Raw genomic sequence first — 12331 nt, forward strand, 5'->3', positions numbered from 1 at the left:
TGAGTGTGAGGAAATGCAAACATTCTGCCTTTGTGGAAGTTAAAAAACTGTTTATCCTAGTAGTGAATCATTAGGTGACTTTCCATTTTAGAGCTCTACCCATTTAGTCAGTAAGTGCATTATGAAAAACTGGATACATTGCATCACTGTGAAGGACTTTAGACTGCGGTTTGCAAAAGCAGAATAAATTTTCTTGGAGTCGTACCGTTATGTACACACGCTCGCGCGCGCCCGCGCGCGCGCGCACACACACACACACGCATTCACACGCCCACTGGCAGACACGGCCACACCTCACGGCTCTGGGGGAAGCCACAGACCTCAGCTGTACAAGCTGAGCCTGGACTAAAGGAACTTTCCGCGGGACTCGGGACAAACAGCCGCACCGATACGACTGTCTGAGAGCCTGAGTCCCAGACGAGCGCCGGCGGCGGCAGGTACTCCGGGCCCCCGCGGCAGGGCCTGAGCAGTGCAGCTGCGGCGGCGGCGGCGGCGGCGGCGGGAGGGTCCCGGGCAGCCGAGGTTTTGCCAGTGCGCGCGCACCAGCCGCCTCCCCTCCGCCCCTCGCTGCCGGCCTCGGGCATCCACGGCCGGTGGTCCAGCCGCCCGCCACGGCCCTGAACATGGCCGCAAGCCCCGCTGCCCCCCTGGCCTGGGCGCTGCTACTCCTCTCGTGGGCTCTGCTCCGCGGCGGCTGCCGGGCGCGCTTCGCTGCCGAGCCGGACTCCGAAGACGACGAAGGGGAGGCGGTAGTATTCTCCGAGTCCCCCCTGCAGAGACCCACGGTGATGGTGGCCGTCCTCGCGCGTAACGCTGCGCACACGCTGCCTCACTTCCTCGGCTGCCTGGAGCGGCTAGACTACCCCAAGAGCAGGATGGCCATCTGGTGAGCTGGCTGCGCCGGGCCGGCGGCGGGGGCGGCGCCCGAAGTGTCGCTGAGGGGAGAGGGGGCCGCTCGGGGCACGCGGAGACGAGGTGCGCACACCCCTCACAGCCGGCGTGGGTCCTGGGCGGATCAGCGGTCGGGGTGGGGAAGGACGCGCGCGTCTGCGTGCGCACCGGCTGCTAACCAGGATAAGCAGCCCGCCCCGAGCTCCCGTGGGGACAGTATGGAGCGGGGTGACCTCGTCGCTCTCCCGAACAGGACTGGGGAGACCCCGCAGGAGTGCTACCTTCTGCCCCCTTAACACTCGCGAAGATTCCTTTTCCCCCACCTCATATCCCTCGCCCCGGAGTGCGGGAATAAGGTTGCCCGTTGCCGCCTACTCGTCCGGACGCGACATGGACCGAAACTGCCCCTGGGGGCCCGGGGGGGAGGGCCCTCCGGAGTGGCTGGAGTGCGCTGTCCTGGCTTCCTGGTGCCAGGTTCCTGCTCCCAACTCAGAGGCTGGAAAAGCGGCTCAAGGTTCTCCCTGGGTGTGGGGAGGAAGGGGAGAAGGGATCAGGACCCAGAGTTTGAGGCTAGTTGGGGCCAGCTGTGTCTTCCTAACTACGTCACCACCGTGGGTCCTGTCTCCTCTGAGCGCTCCAGGCTGTCCCGGCCCTGCATCCTCCCGGGACCCCGCCGCAGATGCAAACCGCGCGGGGTGCCTTGGGGTGCCGGCGTCCTGGGGACCGAGGCGCCCCGGGAAGGCAAACAGCTAAGTTTTGTTGCACTTAGGGTAGAGACCCGGGCCTAGGCCCTGTGCTTGCTGTGGAGGTGGCTGCCCACTTCAACTTTCCCACTTGGTCCTGTCTCCACATCTTTTTATAAAAGCAGGTATCAGATGGTGAGAAGTTGGTGGCCAGGTGAGCCGCTAAGGGGCCTGTGGAGGAGGAGGTGGGCACTGGCCAGGGGAGATAGGCCACCAGATACATGGACAAGAGGCCTCTGGTCTCTTGAGGAAGACAGAGCCCAGGTCACTCAGGAGCAATTTCTGTCTTGTGTTGATAAAGGGAGCTGTCCACAGACAAGACATCCTTAAAGCCACAGTTGGGCATAAAGGGAAAAGGAAGGATAAAGCAGTAGCTGGAGCTGGCAGCCTAATGGTACCTGGTGGGAAAGGTGCAGAGGTGAGAAAGCAAACATGAGATATAGTGCAGCACTGTGCTATACACTGCTTTACTATATACTCTGTTATACATGACGTTTGCCACGGAGAAGGGCATGTTATGTGGAAAGTAGGAACGTTGGTGCAGTCAGATTTTAAACCAGAAGGATTTTTTTTAACCATTTCAACACCAAAAGAAAATTTTACAAATGTCAGTTCTTAGATGCTTTCTTCAAAAGAGATGCATTACAATATAGTCTTGGTCTTTATGCATTGTTCAGTTTTAAAGAACATCACAATAGTTGCTATAGGAAATTAGTGAGGGGGGAAGTGAGTACCAGGCACAGGTTTTGCTACCTGATGTACAGACATTACCCCTTTTATCATATAGTAAACTTTTAAAAGATACTATCATCCTTATTTTACAAACGAAGAAATTGAGGCTTGGATCAGTTCAATAACTCAGTCACAGAATTAATAAATGGTTAAACTGAAATTTGAACACAGGTTTGTTTCTAAAGACCACCCCAGAAAGGATAAAGGGAACATGATACAGTATAAGCAAAATGTATATAAAGCTACAAATAAGGAGACTTGAATTGTTTTGTCACTAACTTGACATGTAGTTTTGGGCCAGTTGCTTTGGATCCACAGACCTCAGTTTTCTCATCAGTAAAATAAGGGAATAGGAGCAAGTGATTTCAAAACTCCTTTCCAGCTCTTGAATTTCATAGATTTTGTGATATGATCAGAATCACTCAGCAACGATTGTACATCCTGAGTTCCCTGGATGTTCCAGATTCTATGGATGTTGGTGTTCTCTTTAGATGGGTAGTATTCTCAATTCTGCTTAGACCTTAGGGATCTCTTTTCCCTTACCCTTATTCATGGTCCATGTGACTGTACCTTTATGGTCTGTGTTGGAAAGTGAAGGAAGAAACCCAAGGCTTGGGTAAGGCCTTGGGCAACCCCTACATTAACCAGCCACTAAAGACTCTTCTTTGAGTTCTGGCTTAGAAATCTTATATAATTTATTAGGTAATAATAATAAAATGCCAGTTTTTAAATAGTCCTTTACAGCTTTCAAAGTACTTTCATCAACTAGTTATCTCATTTGATCTTAACTACCATCCTATAAAGAAACAAGATTATCTCCATTTCATAGAAGATATCGTGTCTAAAGTAACTAACTTACTGAAGATTATATTTACTTGTTAATTTTACAAATATTTAATAATAAGAGCTCACAGTTCTTCTAAGCACGCTACATTCATTTTCTGGTTTCCTCTTCACAATAACCCTATCAGTTATGTCTTATTATTTATACCCTTTTACAGATGAGAAAACTGAGGCACAGAGAGGTTGTGCAAGTAATGACCTTCTTTTGTGAGAATCAGGCACTATGCCAGGTTCAGGCTGGAAAAGGTTGAATAAGATGTGGCTCCTCACAGATAAGTATGGCTTTTTAAAACTAGGCAGTGTAAGGTGATCTGAATGGCATTTATAGCATTTGGGAGAGTGACAAAAGACTTCTATATAAATCAGATTGGGGCAGTTGTGTGGTCATGAAAGTTTTTTTGAGGAGAGTTGACACTTAGTTTGAACTCAGTTTTGAAGGACAAATAGGAATCCACAAAAACCTGGGAAGGAAGGAGGGTTCCAGAAAGAGGGAGAAGCATGGAAAATAAAAAGGTACTGGAACATTAACCAGAGCTTCCTATCAGGGGAGATAAAGTGAGTGGCAGGTCTAAGTTTTGCAAATCTCCAAACTCATTGCACTGTACCCTGGAGCTGCTGACTTCATGACTAGTGCTAGAGGAGTATTTGCGGGGAAGGTGATGGGTTATAACCCTCCAGGAGAGGCAGTACCTCAGTTTAGGATGCTGCAGTTTTGAGGGGCTTCTGCCAATGACTTACTCTAGTCTCTCAGTCCCAAGCTCTCCTCAACATTCCGAGATGCCAAACTGGCTAGTCTCCACTCTGCAAGGCTAGCACATGCTGAGGTCAAAAATGGTCAGCGTCAAAAATGGCCAGAACTTCATAAAACAGAACCACGTTGGGTATAGAGACTGGGCTGCCAGCTTCCATTTCATCTTATTTTAGTAACTCTGTGCAGACTCTCTCTTCTCATTCATCTGCTTACTTCTAACGATGGCTGGAGGAGCATCTGATAAGACTTCTTTCCTGTATGAGTAATTGAGACCCTGGTTCAATGATCATATTCAGATTTCCCAGTGGTGTGATTTTTTTTTTCCCCTCACCTAAAGTTCTGGACCAGATCTGCACTGAGTGCCAACAAATTGACCTGAAAACTTTTTTCAGAGGTTGAGTGCAGTTATCTCAGTATCAAGTTTATTTGGATTCAGTTGAATTAAGGAAAGTTTATATTTTAGAGATATTTTGTACTGGCAAAAAGGAAAACTTGTCACATTTACCTATCTGATCTCAAACCCCACCAAACTAATTGTTTTCCTTCAGATATCACAGTTCTGTGATAAGGAACTGAGATAATCCTTGTGTTGTAATTAAAACCAGCACTGGGTTAATGGGGATCACTGCTGTGCTGAGATGAAGGGGACAGGTTGGCATTGTAACATGCGGCAGTGCGCTTGAGTGGGTTCTCTTTAATTCAGTGGAGCCATGAATAGTGGCCTTAGCAGTAGAGGGAAGGCTGACCTCATCCCCCTTCCCAAGCCTATGATTAAGGGGGGCAGTGGCAAGTAACATGATGATGGAAAATGGAGCAGGGCACAAGGAAAAACATTTGACCCAAAAGATACATTAAGTTTGTCTTTTGGAGAGCCTGCTGTTCTGTGTGGGAAGACGGTTGGGATTCATGGAGTCTGTGCAGTCACAAGGCAGTAACTATCGTGTAATTACAGAACAATTTGGGCATTTCATTTGGTAGAGTTTTGAAAAGTAATATGTATGCTAAATTGAAAACCGTCATATGGCTTTTAAATAAAGAGATGTTTCTGTGGCATAAACATTAACAATGATGAACTTCTGCTTGTTCTGGGGTACTGACCCTGACATTTTGCACACAACTTTGTGCGGTGTTTGGGGATTAGCTTGGATTTATCTCTACGTTTTAATGCCCAACCAGTAGCATTTTGGTGAATGTTTAACTTGATACGCTAATATAAGTGTGTTTACAAAATGTTCCAAGCTACTAGTAATGCTAGTTTTCATCAGTGGTGAGAATGATGTCACGTTTTATCATTACAATCTTGACATTAAGTGTTTATGTTTTCCCTCTAGTTGCAGCTCATGGCTGAAAATGTATATGTTACTTTGGTCTGCTTCTCTCCATTAGTTTATTTCTCTCACCTTACCCCCTCCTTCTCCTTATTTTTCCCAGCCTGGTAGTTTATTACGGAGGGCAAAGTATGCAGCTTACAGTCAGATAGACTAGGGCTCAAATCTCCTGTGTAATCATGGGCACATCATGAAGCTCTAAGCTGAGCTGCCTCATCTGGAGATGACTAATAATAACACCTACCTCAAAGAGTTGTTATAACAAGCAGATGAGATAAAGTATTACAATGTCTTTTACACACATGCTACTAAATAGATAATAGTTGCTATTTCCTAGACATCTTTTCCTTTTTGTCTCATCTCCATTACCTTTCTCTTCGCAAATGAAACTTTTAAAAAAAGAAAATATGTTCAAAAGAAGCTCTGTTTATTTTCTTCCTTCCAACAAAAAGTTGTCAGCATAATGGAAACTAACATTCATGGAGGGGGTGTTCTAAACACTTTGGTGTGATAACTGATTTACTCCTGACGGCAACCTTAGGTGAGAAGTGTCATTACGCTCTTCACTTTACACAGGAGGAAACTGAGGCACAGAGAATTTACATAACTTGTCTGAGGTCACAAGGCTAGTGCACGGTGGAGCCAGGATGTGACTCAGGCAGCTAATGTCGCAGACTGAGTACAGATGCTCTGTTTAAGATCAAGAAAAGACCAATTAGTTCTAGTTTTTGCTTCTGTCAGTTGACCCACCTTAGGAAGATAAGAGTGCCAGTGTTTTCTTTCAAAGAAGAATGGCTCCTTCTGCTTGAATGACACAAGGGACTCAGTGGCTCCCTTCCACTGTCTTGATGATTTTGTCACTTAGGCACTTTCTAGTTACTAAACTCTGTTCTGTGTTGGTAGATTTCACAGGAACAGAACGAGACTAAATATGTGGGTTGTACTTAAATATGCAGGTCACTTGTTATGATCACAGCTATATAGCAACAGAAAGAAATTTATCACGTATTGTTAGTGACAAACGAATAAGGCCGCCCTATTCATATGCATGGTGGCTGCAGCATTTTGGTAAGACAGAGGGTCAGTTTTTCAGCCTTTTTAATTAGTGGTCTTGGATTTGGTTGACACATAAACTCAACTTTCTTCCAAATAGTCGGAGACAACTATCAATCCTCCCTCCACTGTACAATTTTAAAACACAATTGGACCTCAGAATTATATATTTCCTTTGGGTAAAAACTGAAGTCACCTATCCTCTTGCTCTAGTTTAGACAAATCACTTGTGAGTTAGAATGGATGCCTAAATTGTCCTGGATCTATTTTATTAATTGACTTCCATAGGTGGGGAAACCAAAGCACAGGGCAGTTAAGGGATGTTCCCACAGTATATTACATAATGAATAAGTGTCGGAGTGAGATAACAGATTTCTAGATTTTAAACCCTATATGGCTGTTTTAATGTTGAGTATTTTATAAGGAATATAGCTCATGACTAAAGGAGCATACCAGTTATTCTAAGCAGGGTTTGGCTTTACGTAGTTGTCTTCAACTCCTTTCTCCAGGTGATTCTATAGCTAGTGCATGGTGCATGCTTATGACTCCAGGTACATAAGCGTGCTTCCCACAGCCCTCTCCCTTGACTGTCTCGGTGGTCGTAGGAATGAACAATGAAAGCTTTGTAACCTGAAAGGCTGTTGGTTGTGCCTCGGTCCTTCTTCCAACACTTAAATGTCCTCATGGGTCCTATCACGGTGTGGCACTGTCTTCAAGTCTAAGGCATACTATAGTAGGACCATTATAAGGCTCATTTCTGCACATTTCTTCAAATAACATAACAATATACATTCGAGTTAAAGTTTGAGAGAAAATGATTAGCCTGTAGTTTGGTTCTTAGTTCTATTCCCCAGTTACCATATTATGAAGAGGTTTCACTATATGTGTTTAAATCATAGCTATTATTCATCAGGAATTACAAAGTATTGTATACCTTTTGACGTTTTTATTCTCAAAGGAGTGATCTGTTCATTTTATTGCATTTACATCGTTAGCATATCAAAAATTGCCGCTAAAAGAAGTTAAATCCGTTAGAGTCCTTGTAGGTTTATAGTAATTTAATTATTTTAGGCATTTTCTTTCCTGACGTTTTCTTTTTAAAATTGAAAAATAATACTCTCCCATAATAAAACTCCAAAAAGTGTGATGGGAATACAAAAAAAAGTTAATCTCCTTTCCACTCCATACCACCTGCCAGGGGCAACCATTGTTAACAGTTTCTTGTGTATCATCTAGAAACTTTCTGTGCATATACATATATCCTTTTAAGTGTTAACCCAAATATTGGTTGGCCAAAAAGTACATTTGGTTAATGAATATGTTGTTCAATAAAGTTCTTGGTGAAAACGAGTCTTTCATTTTTACTTAATACAGAACAAACTTTTTGGCCAACCTAATAGAAGTGTTTGATATCTCCTATTCTGCACAAATGTGATGTTTTTAAGTCAATCTCTCTATCCCAGGTTTTTTAAACTCTGCCATCCCACCTGTACCTATGTCCTGGCTGGCACAATGAAAGCCAGCTTCACACAACACCTGTTCCAGGTAGTTACTCTGAACCCTCCCTGATTATACCCATCTTGCTCTCTTGTTCTTGTGTCTCTGGCCCCCAGAAATGTGGCCCTTAGCCCATTAAAAAAAAAACTTTTTAAAGAAGCATAACACATATCCAAAAAGTGCATCTATCATAAATGTATAACTAGATAACTTTTCACAAACTGAACATGCCAGAGTGAGCAGCACCTGCCCCACCAGGCCTGCATTTGTCCACAGCAACAAATGGTTAGCCTAGGAGCTGCTGTCCCCCGGACTTCGTCCCATCAAGCCCACCCTCTGTGCACTTGTGATTGGTCCCTGCTCTCTGGCCCCTGTAGGCATTTGGGTGGTGACCTTTGCTCCCTGCTCAGGCTCCTCAGGAGCCTTAGGACTCGAGTAGTAACTGCTTTCTAGAACCAGCAGGCTTGGCAAGCTGCCAGTGAGTGACCTAGTAGTAAAGTGATCAGGATTGTATTACTTTTCCCTCAGCTCTCCATCCCTATGGTTGGAAAGCTATGCGTTAATGTTCATAAAGGTAAAAACCATCTCCTTATAGGTAGTAATTGAAAAGCCATGCAGAATATAAATAGAGTGGCTGTAATTAATTCACTGGAACTTGCTGCTGTCCAGAGCCATGAAAACGCAGCATTTGTGGTTGGTGACATTAGCGAAGTCTCTTGTATGAATTAAACCTTAGATTTGGCTGCAGGGCATTTCTTTTCCTCTCTAGGAGCACTGGACAGAAATCATTTCGGACTGAGACTTCCCGTAATAGCCTCATGACATCCTACCAAGGCTGAATTTATGATATCGTAACACACTTCATTTAATCGAGGCAGTAATTGTTATTATTTAGTTGTTTGTCAAGCTCAGCAAGCTGAAACCTGTCCCTGACTTAATTGGTTTAGCTGATGAGATCGTGTTCCTCTGCAAACATAGTGCAAAGTAATCCTCTTCGCCCCAGAATTTTTTTTTTTTTTTTTGCAGTACACGGGCCTCTCACTGTTGTGGCCTCTCCCATTGCGGAGCACAGGCTCCGGACGCACAGGCTCAGCGGCCATGGCTCACGGGCCCAGCCTCCCCGCGGCATGTGGGATCTTCCCGGACCGGGGCACGAACCCGTGTCCCCTGCATCGGCAGGCGGACTCTCAACCACTGCGCCACCAGGGAAGCCCCCACCCAAGAATTTTTGATTAATGTTTCAACACCCCTTAGAAGACGTGCATTTCAAAAACATAAATGATAACTTAAGTGATGATCCTAGGCTACACACCCCTAAGAAGATGGCAGAAGGCTGTGTGTGGAACCAGGCCGCTCTATGAAGCAGCCTCATGAGTACTTGATTTAAGTGATAAATTGCCTACATTGGAAGAATTCTTTACCTCCTAGGTTTGATCACTTCAAAGTCCATTGAGGCACATGTCAGGCTGGAGAGAGGAAGTTCCTTAAATGGAGCTTTCCCCATCCACCACCCTCCTGGCAAAATTCATGTGTTGAAATTCTAACCCCTAAAGATGATGATATTAGGAGGTGGGGGGGTCTTTGGGAGGTGCTTAAGTCATGGGAGTGGAGCTCTCATGAATGGGATTAGTGTTCTTATAAGAGAAGCTCCAGAGAGATCCCTCACCCCTTCCACCATGTGAGGACACAGCAGGAAGTCTACAACCCAGAAGAGGCTCTTCACCAGAACCTGACCATGCTGCCATCCTCATCTTGGACTTCTAGCTTCCAGAACTGTAAGAAATAAATTTCTGTTGTTTATAAGCTACCCAGCCTGTAGTATTTTGTTATAGCAGCCCAAATAGACTAAGATAGCTGTCAAGCCCAAGGAAACCATGAAGGTGGCCCAAACTGCCTACATTTTAGGCAGTAAAGAAGTAGAACTCTTACTTTCCATCCCCTTTCCTTTCTGAGACTGATTGTATACATTTTGGAGGTGGGGAGGGCAGTGGGCCACGTGAAGCTTTCCTGTTCTCACAGGGCGAGAGATGATTCTGAGAAAGGGGAGTACATGGATGTATGTTGATAGACATTCTCCCTAAAAGTCATATTAAGTGAGAAATTGCCACTTTTCAGGGCCTTGGGAAAGGCAGGATTTTCTGGAGACTAACAGTGGAACTTAAATTCCTGGGCTGTCCGTGAGAAATATGGTCATGGGCATTTGGGGCTATGGCATTTCCAACACAGAGTCCCTTGCTGGACTGCTGGACTGCTTTTTAGTTTCTTGGATTCCAGCCAGCCCCATAATCTGTCCAAGCTCCACACACCACAGTGATTATGGCTGAGAACCGCCAAGATACTGGAAGGTTGCTGCCAGGTGGAATCAGGATTTTTCATGTCATCACTGCAACATTGAACAGTAAGCTTATATGAAGCTCCTACATTGCTGCATTCCCTCTGCTAGAAGCAGGTGGGGTGGGAGTGCATTCAGACAGTCAGACCGTGTCTTATGTTTCAGATGGATTTTGTGGAGCTGGCCTTTAAGGCTCAGCATACTAAAATGTTTTAGAAAATTACAAATCTCCTTTATGCCTTTCCTCAATCTTGTTAGACTTTAAGATTTACTGGACACATTGATTTCTATCCTAGAAAATTCTCTGTAGCAAGATAAACTATGAATTTCTAAAGCAGCAGACTAAAAAAAATTATATGCCTCCTTTTATTTATTTGACCATCATGGATTGTCTAGGTGGATAAATTCAGGTAATCATGTTGAAATTAGTAGTTGAGGTGGCCTCAAAGCAACTCAACCCCATTGGTCAAGTTCATTGGCCATGAGTGGACGTGGCCCTCATCACTCTTCTGCTGACCTTTTGCTATAAGGCTGCTGGGCTTCTATTAGTGGTTCCTAAATACTTGTTCATGGGCCAGCTGTATCACAACACCTAGGACATTTGTTAGTTACATAGATTTCTGTGCCCCGTTTCAGCCACATTCAATCAGATGGCCTGGTGGAAGGGGCCTGGGAATCTGTGTCTTAAACATGTGCACAAGTAATTTGTATACACTTCTGGGTCTGGGAACTGCAGGAGATGAGCTCCCAGAAGCCCCCATGAAAAATAGGGGGCCCTCATGGAAGGACTGAAAGCTGTATATGTGCCTGAAGTACAGGCCGTGGGATTTTCAAAGCTTGGTAATTTGGCACACACTGGAATCTTCTAAACCCCAGGTTCCAGATGTGTAAGCAATCAAGAAGGCCAAGGGGTTTCTTATTAAGAGACGTAGTAATGTACAGGATTACAAAGAAGAGGCTCTGCCAGACAGATATCATCTGTGTTTTTTATTGAGTCAAGCATATGTGTTTTCCCGCCTTCCAATAGTGGCTATTTAAAAAAAAATATATATATATATTTTAAGGCAATGCTCCAGATTACCCATTGTATGAAGTGCCTTGCGCTGGGGCTCAGTATAATGTGACACTCCCTCAAACCCTTTTCTTTGCTCAGGTATCTCACATCATGAGCTCATTAAGCATTTAGGTTTATAGAAGGAAGGATAGCTATTGATGAACATCTCTTAATAGACTGGAGGGAAATCAAACCAGTGCATTTCCTCCAAATAAATAGTAGTCATGTGAACCACTTCAGTCTCCATATCCCCTCATCTTGATTCTTTTGTTGCTGGTATTTAATTTTCTTACCTTTGATTTTCTCTCTGGCATGCCTTTAAAAACTCCTCCCCTCATTTGGGAGAAGAATAAACAGTCTACTAAATTAGCTTAGTTGAAGTTCAGCCTTAACTACATGATATTACAAAGTCTCTAACCTAGTGTCTTCACCGGTTATGATTCCAAAATAGAACTTTTGGGAAATGTACACTATTCGAGTCCGCTGTACAAAAGATTTTTCTGAGTTTGTCGCTGCTGCGCGGAGGTATGTTCAGAGTTGATATAGTAGCATTATTATAAGCTTACCAACAGGCAGCCTTCTCTGGGGATGATCACAGCTCCATTGATAAATCTCATACAGTTCCACACCCTCGTTTTATTGTGTCCTTTAGGTGACCGGTCTATCACAGATTCCACTGTAAATGTCCTCAAGTTTATGTGTCCCATTTTCTTTTTTTTTTTTTTTCGTTTTCTTTTTTTGCGGTAGGCGGGCCTCTCACTGTTGTGGCCTATCCCGTTGCGGAGCACAGGCTCCGGACGCGCAGGCGCAGCGGCCATGGCTCACGGGCCCAGCCGCTCCGCGGCATGTGGGATCTTCCCAGACCGGGGCACGAAGAACCTGTGTCCCCTGCATCGGCAGGCGGACTCTCAACCACTGCGCCACCAGGGAAGCCCCTCCCATTTTCTTTTTAAGTCCTTTTCCTTCCCTGAAATGTGAGCTGCATTCTACAGCTTAATGCCTCCTGCCAGGGAGATAATGATCACCTGGGGAGGAAGATGAGGCCAGGTTCCCCGGGTGGGTGTGTGTGTGTGTGTGTGTGTGTGTGTGTGTGTGTGTGTGTGTGTG

General features: G+C 45.0%; 1 pseudogene; it reads left to right on the forward strand.

Annotated features, from left to right (window-relative positions):
- Positions 1-348: 348 nt before the first annotated feature.
- LOC114890370 lies at positions 349-890 on the forward strand (annotated as a pseudogene).
- The last annotated feature ends 11441 nt before the right edge of the window (positions 891-12331 follow it).

Source organism: Monodon monoceros, unplaced genomic scaffold (genome assembly GCF_005190385.1).
Source record: "Monodon monoceros isolate NGI ecotype Baffin Bay Population unplaced genomic scaffold, NGI_Narwhal_1 Contig5582_ctg1, whole genome shotgun sequence".
NCBI classification, from domain to species: Eukaryota; Metazoa; Chordata; class Mammalia; order Artiodactyla; family Monodontidae; genus Monodon; species Monodon monoceros.